A 13,529-nucleotide genomic window follows, 5' to 3' on the forward strand; every position below is an offset into this window, starting at 1 on the left:
GATAGTTTTATTGAATTACTTAAACAGTCCAACTGATAGAAATTTATAATTTCTTTTTTATGTTTTCCAGTTCCTTTCTAATTTCTAGAAATAAATGATCATAAACAATTGATTCTATTGTAAGTTTTTGTTTCATATAACATCTTTCAAAAAGAAATTACAGTATTACCTGTTGTGCCAGCTAACAAGAGACATATTTGATGGTTCCTTTATGGCTTCAGGTAGTAAGTGACCGGGGTCCCAGCCCCAGCCCCAGTTAAAAATGAGAGGGTTTGCAAAAATTGAGTTCTAGAGAACATTTTTTTAAAAAATCAGACTTATATATATATATATATATATATATATATATATATATATATATATATATATATATATATATATATATATATATATATATATATATATATATATATATATATATATATATATATATATATATATATATATATATATATATATATATATATATATATATATATATATATATATATATATAGAACTCTTATATGTTGTCAGAAAATTTTTTTTCCGTAATTTGTTGACAAAAAATTAAAATTAAAATGCAAGACCAGAACTTTTTTTTTAATTGATAGACTGCCTGCTAAATATCAAGATGTGGAACACTTGTTGATACTTTATTAAACTGAAAAGCTACCATTTTTATTTTTTTCCCTACATCGTAAACATGTGTGCGGACCGCGTCTAATGAATTTGGCTAATATAAATAAGTATCGAACTAATGTTTTGCATTTTTGTAGCGTTTCGAAATAGATATAAACTTGTTTTATAATAAATAAATTTTTTTATTTTTATACAGTTTATATTATTGCATGTAAATAAACAAATCACTCCGTAATATTCTGTCCTCAAACAGATTAAAAAAAGGATGATGGCTGTGCAAAAAGTGCATTTAAAGAAGATATGTTTTATGCAAACTTTGAATTATGAACTATATAATACACAAATAAAACATTTTAAAAATTGCGTAAAACCATATTATTTAACGAATTTATTTTAATTGAGGTGTGGGAATACCGCAAATATTTTCAAATACAATTACATAGAACACCTTAACAATTTACTTATTTACGACTCATTTTTATTACTATTAATTATAGGAAGTTTAAAATAAATTATAAAGATTCCATAGCTTTAAATATTTTAATTTTGTTTTATTTTTGAAATGACAAAACAGTAAAAAAGTATTTTTGGAAAAAATATGAAATACTTTTAGTTAAGTAACTGCTAAATGAAACTACGTTATAAAGACTTTTATGTTTAAATTATGTCAATAACAGCACCATTTTTAGAGTGGCATTTTTGCTGTTGTGAGTTTATGCGAAAATGTTAAAAAAAGTTCAAACACCGAATTAAATAAAAGCACAAAATCTATAAAAAGAATTTCTAATTTTTAAAGATTTTCAATATTTATTTTAGAAAAAAAATCATAAATAATTTAAAAAAATTTATATTATTATACAATAAAATATATATCATTATATAGTAATAGAAAAATTAATCTTTGATTTTTAATTTTGTGTTAGGCTATGTTCTACAAACAATAAAATACTAATCGTATTTGCTTGCGGTAAATTGTGTTATGAGAAAATCAGTACAAAAACTCTGCGTCGTATTGTTACCATTTTTTATTCTGAAGTATTACAAACAATTTTAATAATTACAAATCACAAATATGATAATTAATAATTACAATATTATTAATTACAAATATTACTAAATACAAACAATATTAATAATTACAAGTGTTATCTCAACTTGCTAGTTTGTATTGATGATTTATTAGAATAAGGTCAGTTATTATATATATATATATATATATATATATATATATATATATATATATATATATATATATATATATATATATATATATATATATATATATGTATGTATGTGTATATATGTATGCGTATATATATATGTATATATATACACATACAGTGGCGAGCAAAATAATAAGTGCAAACCAAAAAATTAACAAATACGAGAATATCTTTCAAACAAATAAAATGAAAATTTGAATTTTTATTAGAACTTTTATTTTATTACATAAATAAACAGAAATTAATAAAAATTAGGTTATTAAATATATATAATATATTTTAATTTAAAAAAAATAAATTCCACACCGAGCAAAATAATAGGTGTAAAGTAAAAAATGAAGATGGAAGTCAATAGGGTTGCAAATTATTTATATTTTGTTGCATACCCTTTATTTTTTAATACTTCCGTGCATCTTGACGGCATTGAATCCACTAGTTTTCTGCAAACTTCTACAGGAATGCTGTACCAAGCCTCCTGGAGCATCATCCACAGTTCATTTCTATTTTTTGGATTTTGTCCAGAAGTTTTAAGTTTTAACTGCTTCCATACATTTTCAATAGGATTTAGATCAGGTGACTGAGGTGGCCATTCTAAAACTTTTACATTATTGGTCGTAAACCATTCTTTCGCAGCTTTGGATGTATGCTTTGGGTCGCAGTCCTGTTGGAAATGCCAAATTATCGGCATATTTTCTTCGGCAAATGGTAACATGACATTATTTAGTATGTCTACGTATGCATATTGGGTCATAATATCTTTGATCCAAAAAAGTGGCCCCACACCGTACCAGGAAAAGCAACCCCACACCATTATATTTCCTCTGCCGTGTTTCACTGTTTTCGCAGTGAAGCGAGGTGAAAGTTCTTGCTTTGATGGTCTTCTTACATACTGTTTTCCATCAGAATTAAATAAATTAATCTTAGTTTCATCACTCCACAAAATATTATGCCATTTTTTGGTCATACCATTTATGCAAAAAATTTTCTTTTCATAATGTTCTTTCTACCAAGTAATGGTACTTTCCTCGGAGTTCGAGCCGGCAACTTACTTTCTAAAAGCCTTCTTCTAACTGTCCAAACACTAATATTTTCATTAATTTCATTTAAAATTTTTGTTGCTGGCGTGAATGGGTCTTTTTTTGAAATAATTGTAATGTTATCATCCCTACGCTGACACGTTTTGCGTGGTCTTCCTCTATTCTCACGTGATTTTTCAGGTTTTAAGGCATTTGTAAAATTATTTTGAAAACATCCCATCGTAACTGAAATTTCCTTGTAAGTTTTTTCTTGTTTTCTTAAATTTCTAATAAGTTTTCTTTCTATCGCTGTGCAATGAGCCACCACGCCCCTGTTTAAAGAGAATTGATGTTGTTCTTTTTTTAATTTAATTTGTTTAAATATAGTAGTTTTAATAAATAAATGTTTGTTTGTTCTTGGTTTTTTACTTATTTGTTTTCAGGTTCTTAAGAACTAAGCAACTTTGCTAAGCAAGTTTTTTTTATTTTTTAGTGCAATTGGAAAAAGCTGAAAGCTATTTTTTAGCGCAATTGAAAAGAATTTTTCTTTTATTTTATATTGGATTTATTTTATATTGGATATATATTATGTATTTAACATGGAAAACTGACTGTAATTTGTTGACACGAAAGTGGTCAACAAATTACTTTTTTTTTTAATTACTCTGGAGACACAGTAATGTGTGCTTCCAAATATTTTATGCTATGTGCTATTGTTACTGTGTTTTGTGTTGATAGACCGAATCTGTTATAACTATTTTTTTATTCTTTATATTTTCTAAAATATTATTATCCTAATTCTACCAACAATAAAATGCAAATAATACTTTTTTAATTACGAATTTTAATCTATTTTTTAATTTCTTTTTTTAGGTATTTGCAGGCTTTTCTTGACTTTTCTGGTACCTGTGTTTTGACAGATTTTAAAAAGAACTTAACTGATGTTAATGCAGTCTATATGTCGTTAACTATAAACAATACATTACTAGGGAGTCAAAGTTAAAATATTATTTATAGATAAATTTGTATTCAATTTTTAGATAATATATCAAGTTAATAATGTGTTTTTGTTGTTAATGATTTAATTACTCATAACCCGTATTAAGGGTTGCTTACTGCTAGCATTGTTACTGTTGTAAATTTCTACTGTCATTATTATAATTGAAGTTGTTATTGTTATTACTACTGCTATTATCACAATGGTTATTACTGTATTATCACATAAGTCAACAAAAAAAAAAGTTTTTTCTGGTGCCGAGCAAACAATTTGTCTTCTGTATAGCATTTCTCATTTTAATTTCAAATATACAACTCATTTTTCACCATCAGGTCAAGTTGTAAAGATAGTTGTAAACATTTATATCATTTGCACTTTCGATTAAAGTGCAAAAGCGAATTTAAAAAATGGCAAAAAAAATCATATAGTTAGGCCATTACTGGGAGACACTGATTAGCTACTGTGTCTCACAGAATTTCACTATGAAAAAAAATGGCCCAGTCCAATATATATACACTTATTAATATACGTATACTTTAAATACGTTTATTGTTCCATAAAAGTTACTTCAAAGTGATCTACATATATTATTACATACTTGATCTACATAAACTATTATTGAAATGAAGTCAAATTAAATATCTTTAATAATATATTAAAGATTAAAATTAAACACTAGATTTTTGTTAAACAGTACCATTAAAGAAGTAGTAATATAATTTTGAATATTTCCATCGTAATGAAATTTAGCCAACTATTCGGTGAGGAACATATAATGCAAAGAAAGTCACAGCGTCGTGAACTGTTTTAAATTTTTAACCATTATATTATTATACTGTAAAATATCACATATGGGGCATTCTACGTCAAGTGGAACCACTTTTTGGTCAAATTCAACATCACCGACTCGGATTTTGGTGAAAATTGGCTCACATGTTGGGCATATGGACAGAAGAAAAACAGGTACATTTTTTTGACTTAGGTCAATTATTTTCTGAGATATGACCTTTCAAAGTTTTGACCTTTTCACTTGACCTTGGTTATTTAAAACGTCATAACTTTTTTGCTATTATACTTAGGAAGTTGATTTTAGTGGCAAACAGAAGCTCTTGCATAGAAGAACAACTTTGTGTCTATACAAAAAAGTGATAAGTTAAATAAAAAAAAAGTTATTGGTCATTTGGTCATTTGACCTTTGACCCTGGTCGATGGCAAAGGTCAAAAGTCATAATTTTTTTATTTACAAATTGATTTTTTTTATTGTGGATGTCCCATGAAAAAATCTTTTTGGGATTCCCATAAACAGCTTTGGAAATAATATTAAAGTATAAGTAGGTTCTAAAAATTTAATATTTATCGGCCTCACAAATGCGATATTTTGAGGTCATTTTTAGTACTATAAATACATACTAAGTCAGTATTAAATTATATGAGGCTTAAAGCTATATATATTTATATTAAAATAATCAATTCATTTCCATTGAATTAGTCATCAAAAGACAACTTAGGAATTAGTTTTTAGCAACTTTCAAGTTAAATTTAGATTAAAAATGGCATTTCAAGCACAAGTAAAAGAGTTAAAGAAGAGACAACACTATTGTTATGATCCTTTCCAACACCACAAGAAAAAACAATATAAAACCTTGAGGGTAGCTTCTAGTCGGCAAGTAGCTATGTATCCCTCAAAACTTATGACTGGAGCAAAATTATGTGATACTTGCCGAAAGAGGATCACTGGCTTACCTTCCGAAATAGGATTATGTGATAATAAAAATTTTGCAAATTGTAAAACAGAGTCAGATTCTCAAGGCAGTTCCAGATCTCAAGATATTTGTAGTGACAAGGGAAATGAAAATTGTCAGTGCCAGGAAGTAGAAATTTCTATTTTTAATAAATCCTTGTCGTTATTGAGTCACCATTGGATAAACGCAAGTTACAAACTGTTAAAAGTTATATTCCGGAGAAAAAGAAAAACCTTAGAAAACTTGTAAAAAAGAAGTTAGACCTTTTATCTACTAATTCAGATGCTATTGATACTTTAGAGGATGATAAATACAAAGAAACTAAAAAAAAAGTTTCCAACACATGTGCTGATGACATTGCTAAAGAGCTTCAGGATAAGTATAAATCAACACAAAGTAAGAGTGAAAAGATCATGATTTTGACAATATTTGTTGCTAAATGGAGTAATCGAAAAGTGATGAGAGAATTTAATTGTTCGCATCGACTTGTATCTCAAGCAAAAGAAGTTTTAATAACCGAAGGTGTTTTATCAACCCCTAACCCAAAAAAAGGGAAATCACTACCTGTACATGTGAAAGATATGGTAAAAGAGTTTTATTACTCTGACACTGTTAGCCGTGTAATGCCTGGAAAAAAAGATTTTCTATCTGTTATGGAAAATGGGGAAAGAAAACATATTCAGAAAAGATTAGTTTTAAGTAATTTGAAGGAAGTTTATCAATTATTTTCAGAAAAGTATCCAAATATCAGAATTGGGTTTTCGAAGTTTGCAGAGCTACGTTCAAAAGAATGTGTCTTTGCAGGAGCAAGTGGTACTCACTGTGTGTGTATGTACCATTCATCAAAATGTTAAACTCATGATAGTCGGATCACATATGGATGATTTACAACTAGAAGATGAACTAGAAACCTCTATTAAGAACTACAAACATGCTTTGGCAAAAATCCAATGCAATCCTTCCTTGCCAGCATGTCCTCTAGGCGAGTGTAAATATTGCCCTGGAGTTGCTATGCTAAAGGAACGGCTGTTGTAATGCTTTGAAATTAAAGGAGTTGAAGAAATTGAGTATAATCAGTGGACTACAACAAATAGGTCCCAGCTTCAAACCTTTATACAGTCCACTGATGAATTTATTGAAAGATATATAGGGAGTTTACACTTACTAGGCACGATTTTATTGCTCAAGAAGAGGCAAAATATTTTGACTGGAAGAAAAACAATTTATCAGATGGAGAATTTCTGGTTATCGGTGATTTTTCAGAAAATTATGCATTTATTATACAAGATGCAGCACAGGGATATCATTGGACAAACAATCAAGCAACTTTAAATCCTTTTGTTATTTATTATAAATATGATAGAAATGGAAGTTATGTGCTGCTTTTGGAATGTAATACTCATGACGCAATTGCAGTTCATCTTTTTCAGCGTAAACTAATTAATTTTTTAAAAGTGAAATTTGAGGTATTAAAAATAACATATTTTAGTTATGGCTGTGCAGCACAATACAAAAACTGCAAGAATTTCATAAATCTGTGCTATCACAAAGAGGATTTTGGTATTCCAGCCGAATGGCATTTCTTTGCCACAAGTCATGGTAAGGGCCCTTGTGATGGAGTTGGAGTAACTGTTAAACGTGAAGCAGCAAAATCAAGCATACAACGTCCATACCATGACTAAATAATGACCAATTATCAATTATATACCTTTGCTAGAGAAAATATCCATGGAATTTCCTTTCAATACCTCACTGCAAATGATTTGCAAATCGAATCCACAATATTAAAGGAAAGATTTTTGAATGCTAAAACGATTCCTGGTACCCAAAAACTTCATTGCTTTAAACCATTATCCACGAATGAATTTCAAGTACAAGATTATAGTTCCAGTTCTATGTCTAGAATTGAAAAAATTACATCACAGAATGTTTGCCAGCTCAACACTGGTGGATAGGTTATGTGTTGGAAAGCAATCCAGAAAAAAGAGAAGTAACCATGAACTTTCTTCACCCTCATGGTCCAAGTCAACTTTTCTCCTTCAGAGATTTTCCAGATATTTTTACCGTTGATTTGAATGATCTTTTGCTAGCAGTCGAACCCAAAACTACAACTGTTCTGTAGTACTTCATTACTTCTAAAGAGTCTGAAGGAGCAACCAAAGCACTTAACTTGCATCATTGTTAATTATTATAGCTTTTTTCATTTATTATTAGCAAATATGTATTGCAATGGTAATGGTGTAAATATTATACTGCATTCAGTACTGTACTGCTATGTAGCTAAAACTGCTAAATAAAGCATTTTTGTTACTTTTCAACTATATATATATATATATATATATATATATATATATATATATATATATATATATATATATATATATATATATTATATATATATATATATATATATATATATATATATATATATATATATATATATATATATATATATATATATATATATATATATATATATATATATATATATATATATATATATATGGGCCAAGTATCACCAAATCATTGTATATTGGTATAGGGTAGCTATTATATAACCTAGGGCCTACATTCAATAAATTATCTTAAAATACTGTATAATTTTAAGGTATTTAAATATTAAATTTTTAAAACCGACTTATACTTTAATATTATTCCCAAAGCTGTTTATGGGAATCCCAAAAAGATTTTTTCATGGGACATCCACAATAAAAAAAGCAATCTCTAAAAAAAAAAAATTATGACTTTTGACCTTTGCCATCGACCAAAGCTCAAAGGTCAAATGACCAAATGACATATAACTTTTTTTTATTGACCTTATCACTCTTTTGTATAGACACAAAATTGTTCGTCTATGCAAGAGCTTCTGTTTGCCACTAAAATCAACTTCCTAAGTACAATAGCGAAAAATTATGACGTTTTAAATAACCAAGGTCAAGTGAAAAGGTCAAAAATTTGAAAGGTCATATCTCAGAAAATAAATTACCTAAGTCAAAAAGATGTACATATTTTTCTTCTGTTCTTATGCCTTACATGTGAGCCAATTTTCATCAAAATCCGAGTCGGTGATGTCAGATGGGTGGTTCCACTTGACGTGGAATGCCCCATACATTGAATGTTTTTTAATTTCAAAAAAAGAAAATTTCAAAACGTTAAACAAGTTTAACTAAACTTATTATGCTTTGTTTTGACAACAAAGAAATATTGCGTTTACAGCAAACACGTGCTTATTGCCAAGCCTTCAAAAATCCGGCCAACGAGAAATTTTATTCGGATGAAGCGTTAAGTCAACTTTTTCATCCAATCAAATCAAGGAGCTGATCTTAGGAAATAGCCGCTCGTATTAATGTAACTGTTTATAAAAAAGTAGAAAAATAAGTTTAAAAACTAACATAAATGACACCATTTTTTGAACAAATGCGTCATAAAAAATAAATAAAAATAATCAAAACTAAAACTTTTCAGCGGTTTATCTATTTTTATCTCCATTATATTTAAAATAAACGCAGTTTAATGTTTAATATTAAAAGTAAAATTATGTATATATATTATTTACAAGTGTTTAAATAACGTAAACTATGTTAAAAACTATGAATTAATTGAATTAGGCTGCGTATAAAATAAAAATGACAAACAATCAATTACTTGATTTATTTAAAAGATACAAAGTGTTGGTGATATAATACAAACGAGGCAATTAATTTTTAATTCGGAAGCGTGCAAGGCAAGTAAAATCCAGTAATAAAAGTTCAATGCCGTAAGTTCCTCACATATGTTTTATGTTAATTAAGATGTAGCACAAAAAGGTTATAATACTCTACAAAACCAGGAAACAGCAAAATCTAATTTAATAAAAATGTGCATGCAAACTATGCGACGTTTATGGAACGTGCTTGAATATTCACAACGTTCGTCGAACGTGCTCGAAAGTTTTGTGTTAGCTGGGATCACACTAACTTATTAGAGTAGAATATAGCAAAGCCGAATAAACCGTCATAAAAGTGGTAAAAAAAATATAAAACTTGACTACGAAGATGCACTAACGTCTTTGTTTAAACAAAACCTAAAGGGACTCAATTTTTATGTCAAAAGCAAAATCAAAGTTCACGATAAAATCCATTAACTCGAAAAAAGCAATGAATCGGTGGCCGATAACATTTTTAACATATTTAAGACACTCAATGATTATTTTTATACTGTATTTGAAGTAAAGGCGCAAGCACCGCTACCTAATTAAGAAGTAACACCTATATTCAAAAAAGTAAGTAACTTAAAGGCAAGCAACCACCGGCCAGTTTCCAAAACCTCGGTACCTTGTAAGGTGTTAAAAGGTTTAATCCACAATTGTATTATGCAGCATTATGTCAAAAATAAACTTATTACTCCAGTTCAGCATGGCTTCGTCAAACTCAGGGGGTGCACGACAACACTATTAGAATCACGGGATATTGTTACAGATGTCATCAATCAGGGTTTTATAGTAGACGTAATTTATGCAGACTTTTTAAAGAGTTCGATAAGGTATACGATCTTAGGTCAAATAGCAACCATAACTATCAACTGAGCAGAGTAAAATCGCAAGTGTCAAAATTCTCAATTTTTAACCAAGGTCCGTCATTATGGAATCAATTAAAAAATAACAATATAAAAGATTTGAAAAGCACTTCCTCTTTTAAACGACAAATGAAATTGCATCTCCTAAACCTCTGATATATATGCGAGTATGTTTATACATGTGTGTGTAAGTATGTTTGTATATGTGTTTGTGTATGTGTACATATGAGGATGTATATATGAGTTTTTATTCTTCACGTAGTATTTTTCAGAAAAAATATTTTATTGTAAATTTACTAAAGTCATGTGGGCTTTAAATGTTATTGTAAATTATGTTATTGATTTTTATTCTTCACGTAGTATTTTTCAGAAAAAATATTTTATTGTAAATTTACTAAAGCAATGTGGGCTTTAAATGTTATTGTAAAGGGGCTCTATGAAAAGATTGTGGTAACACCAGTCATCCGTATCTTCTTTGAGCCCCTGTCTGTTTTATATATATTCTTTGTGTAAATTAAAAATTATAAAATAATTAATGGAGTTGATTCAATCAATTTTGCGCCGTCACAAACCACACTAGTGTATCGAAGATCTAAGTATAGTTTAAAAATAAGGAGCCAGGCCTTTGAACTAGACGTTGAAAAAAACTTGAAACATGGAAGACGTCATTTTTCACTAATTGAGTAGTTAAAAACTGGAATTCCTTACTAACTACCACAGTAAGTGCACCATCACCTAACTGTTTTAAATGTAGACTTTAATAGTGCAGTTTGTTCACGCTTTTCAATTTAGCTGGCGCAGCTATAATTGCAAATGTTGTGAGAAAGGAGTTGTCTGCTTCTCTCGTCATTAGAATATGCATTTTAGATTAATTCTTTCCAAGAATAATTTAGATTAATTCTTTCCAAGAATCTTTTCCAAGAACTGTTTTTACTGTGCGTAATTTCAGTAAAGTTGTAAATAATGATTATTGATGACTGAATAAATAACTAGTCTCATTTCTTTAAAAAATCAATAAACCTTGTTGTTGAGGCAATTAACTTTTGAATAACGTTTATGTAAAAATAATTGTTACAAAAGTTAGAATGACAGTTATGTTTGAAATAAGCGCCATTTACTTACGAAAAAAACTCAAATAAAATTTTTTTTAATTTTGTTTTTATTTTATTGTAATGTTTTATTATTTTGTTCGTTAAACTAAATTTATAAAATTGATTTTAGAACTAAACTGTTATATTTAAAAAAGAAATTTTTTTTTTTGAAACTACCTTAAAATAATTACTTTGTTTTATGAGAATTATTATTTTTTTTTTTTTTAGAGAATTATTACATATATATAGAATTATTACATATATATTTTAACAAAACAAATAAAACTGATATCGGTTACATATGAAAAAATGTCGATTTACGCCAAAGTGATAAGGCGGTTAACAGACGTCCCTTAATTAACTTAAGATGAAATTTAGGCAAGTTTAACTTAGGCGAGTTAGGAGAAAACAACTTGTCATTTTAAGCAAAAAACTTTTCTTCAACACAACTATTTTTAACACGCAATATTATTTTTTATTTCAAAAATTATATGAAAATTTTCTCAAGAATTTTTTAATATATTCAAACCATAATTATGCAACGTTACATACCGTAACATTTTTCAGGCAAACTAGATATTTTCCCTAAATTAAAAAAATTATAATTTTTACAACATAGTATACGTAATTCATTTATTTAAAAACCCATAATAGCTGACTCGAATAAATTTTTTATGATCAGATATTTAAAATGTGTTTAAGATTTCTGACATAATTTCAAAACGCATTTTAAATAACTGATCGAAATTATAAACACATCAAAAACAAAAAAATATACGCTTTAATCTTAAAATATTCATATTTACTAATTGTTTTTAACCATATTTAGCACATGTTTTTACTTAAAATATTTATATTTAGCAGTTGTTTTTTTTTGAAAACTAAAATTATACCTATTATTTAAGAATAAAGTATATAGAGAAAAAACGCAAGCGAAGTTTAAATGTTGGTCAATTGACAAATCGTCACAATCATTTTACAGTCACCTAAGTCATTTTTTCATGTTATGAGAAATAAAAAAAAAAATTTAAAAATTCCTATTTTTTCTCTGACATCAGAATAAAAAAATATATAAAAAAACTATTTTGTAATTGGTTTAAAATATTATCTTATACCCCGTTCATACTGACGATAAAACACGTTTTAATTGTCGTATTTTAAACGCGTTTTACATTTTACTATTCTCATCAAATTTAAAATTGGTTTTAATTAAAACACGCAACGTTAAAAGTTGTTTTAATAAAACAACGTCGCGAGGTTGTTTTAATTGCGTTTTATTACCCTGAACTGTTTTTAAATGGCGGAGGAAAAAGCTGTTGCTGAAGAAAAAGTTAAATCTAGAAAGAGAGCTAGACATTGGGATGATGAGGAAACAAAAATACTAATTAGTAAATGGTCAGAAGATAATATCCAAGAAAAGTTGAAGTCATGCACAAGGTTTTGTTTTGTTTTTTTCAGTTAAGTTGGATCAAATTGAAATAACTTGTTAAATAAAATCAAACCACTCGTTACTAAATAGTTTAAATAAATCACAAATAGACAAGAAGTGATTACGAATTACATTAATATTGAATAAACAAGGAAATGAATGTTTATAAATTGTACTTTTTACAACAAGATATTTATTTCTCTTTGATAGTTAGCACAATATATATATATATATATATATATATATATATATATATATATATATATATATTGATATTTTTTTGATTTTATAAAAGGAAAAATTTGGGAGTAAATTTTTCTATTCTTGCAAGCTTCTGGATATGAAGACAGAGATAAAGAGATGTGTAAAACAAGAATTCACACATTGACAAGTGCATATCGCAATTATATTGATAATAAACGAAATACAAGTGGGACTGGTCCTTCCAAAAAACCATCCTGCTTTGATGAAATTGATAAGGTTCTTAGTGACAAACCAACCACATTACCAACTTTTTTGAAAAGTTCCTCAGGCATGAATGTTATTATTGAAAGAACTGCAGAAGTGAATAATTTTAATAATTGTGTTAATGAGTTAGTAAACTGTGAACATATAGACATTGAAACTACTCCGTCAAGTTCTAAATCTGAAGAGTTGGTAAAAAAAGATAATAGTTTTTACTTTAAAAAATCCAAAAAGAAAAAATCAAGAAGTGAGGTAATGTTTGAACAATTAAATGCCACTGTTAATAAATTTATGACCTCTCAGGCTGATATTGATCATAAAATTTTAGAAAGTATTTTAGAAAACCACAAACAAGAAGAACCATGTGTTATATTAAAAGTTCGTCAAGTTG

This window comes from Hydra vulgaris, chromosome 07 (genome assembly GCF_038396675.1).
Source record: "Hydra vulgaris chromosome 07, alternate assembly HydraT2T_AEP".
In the NCBI taxonomy this organism is placed as follows: Eukaryota; Metazoa; Cnidaria; class Hydrozoa; order Anthoathecata; family Hydridae; genus Hydra; species Hydra vulgaris.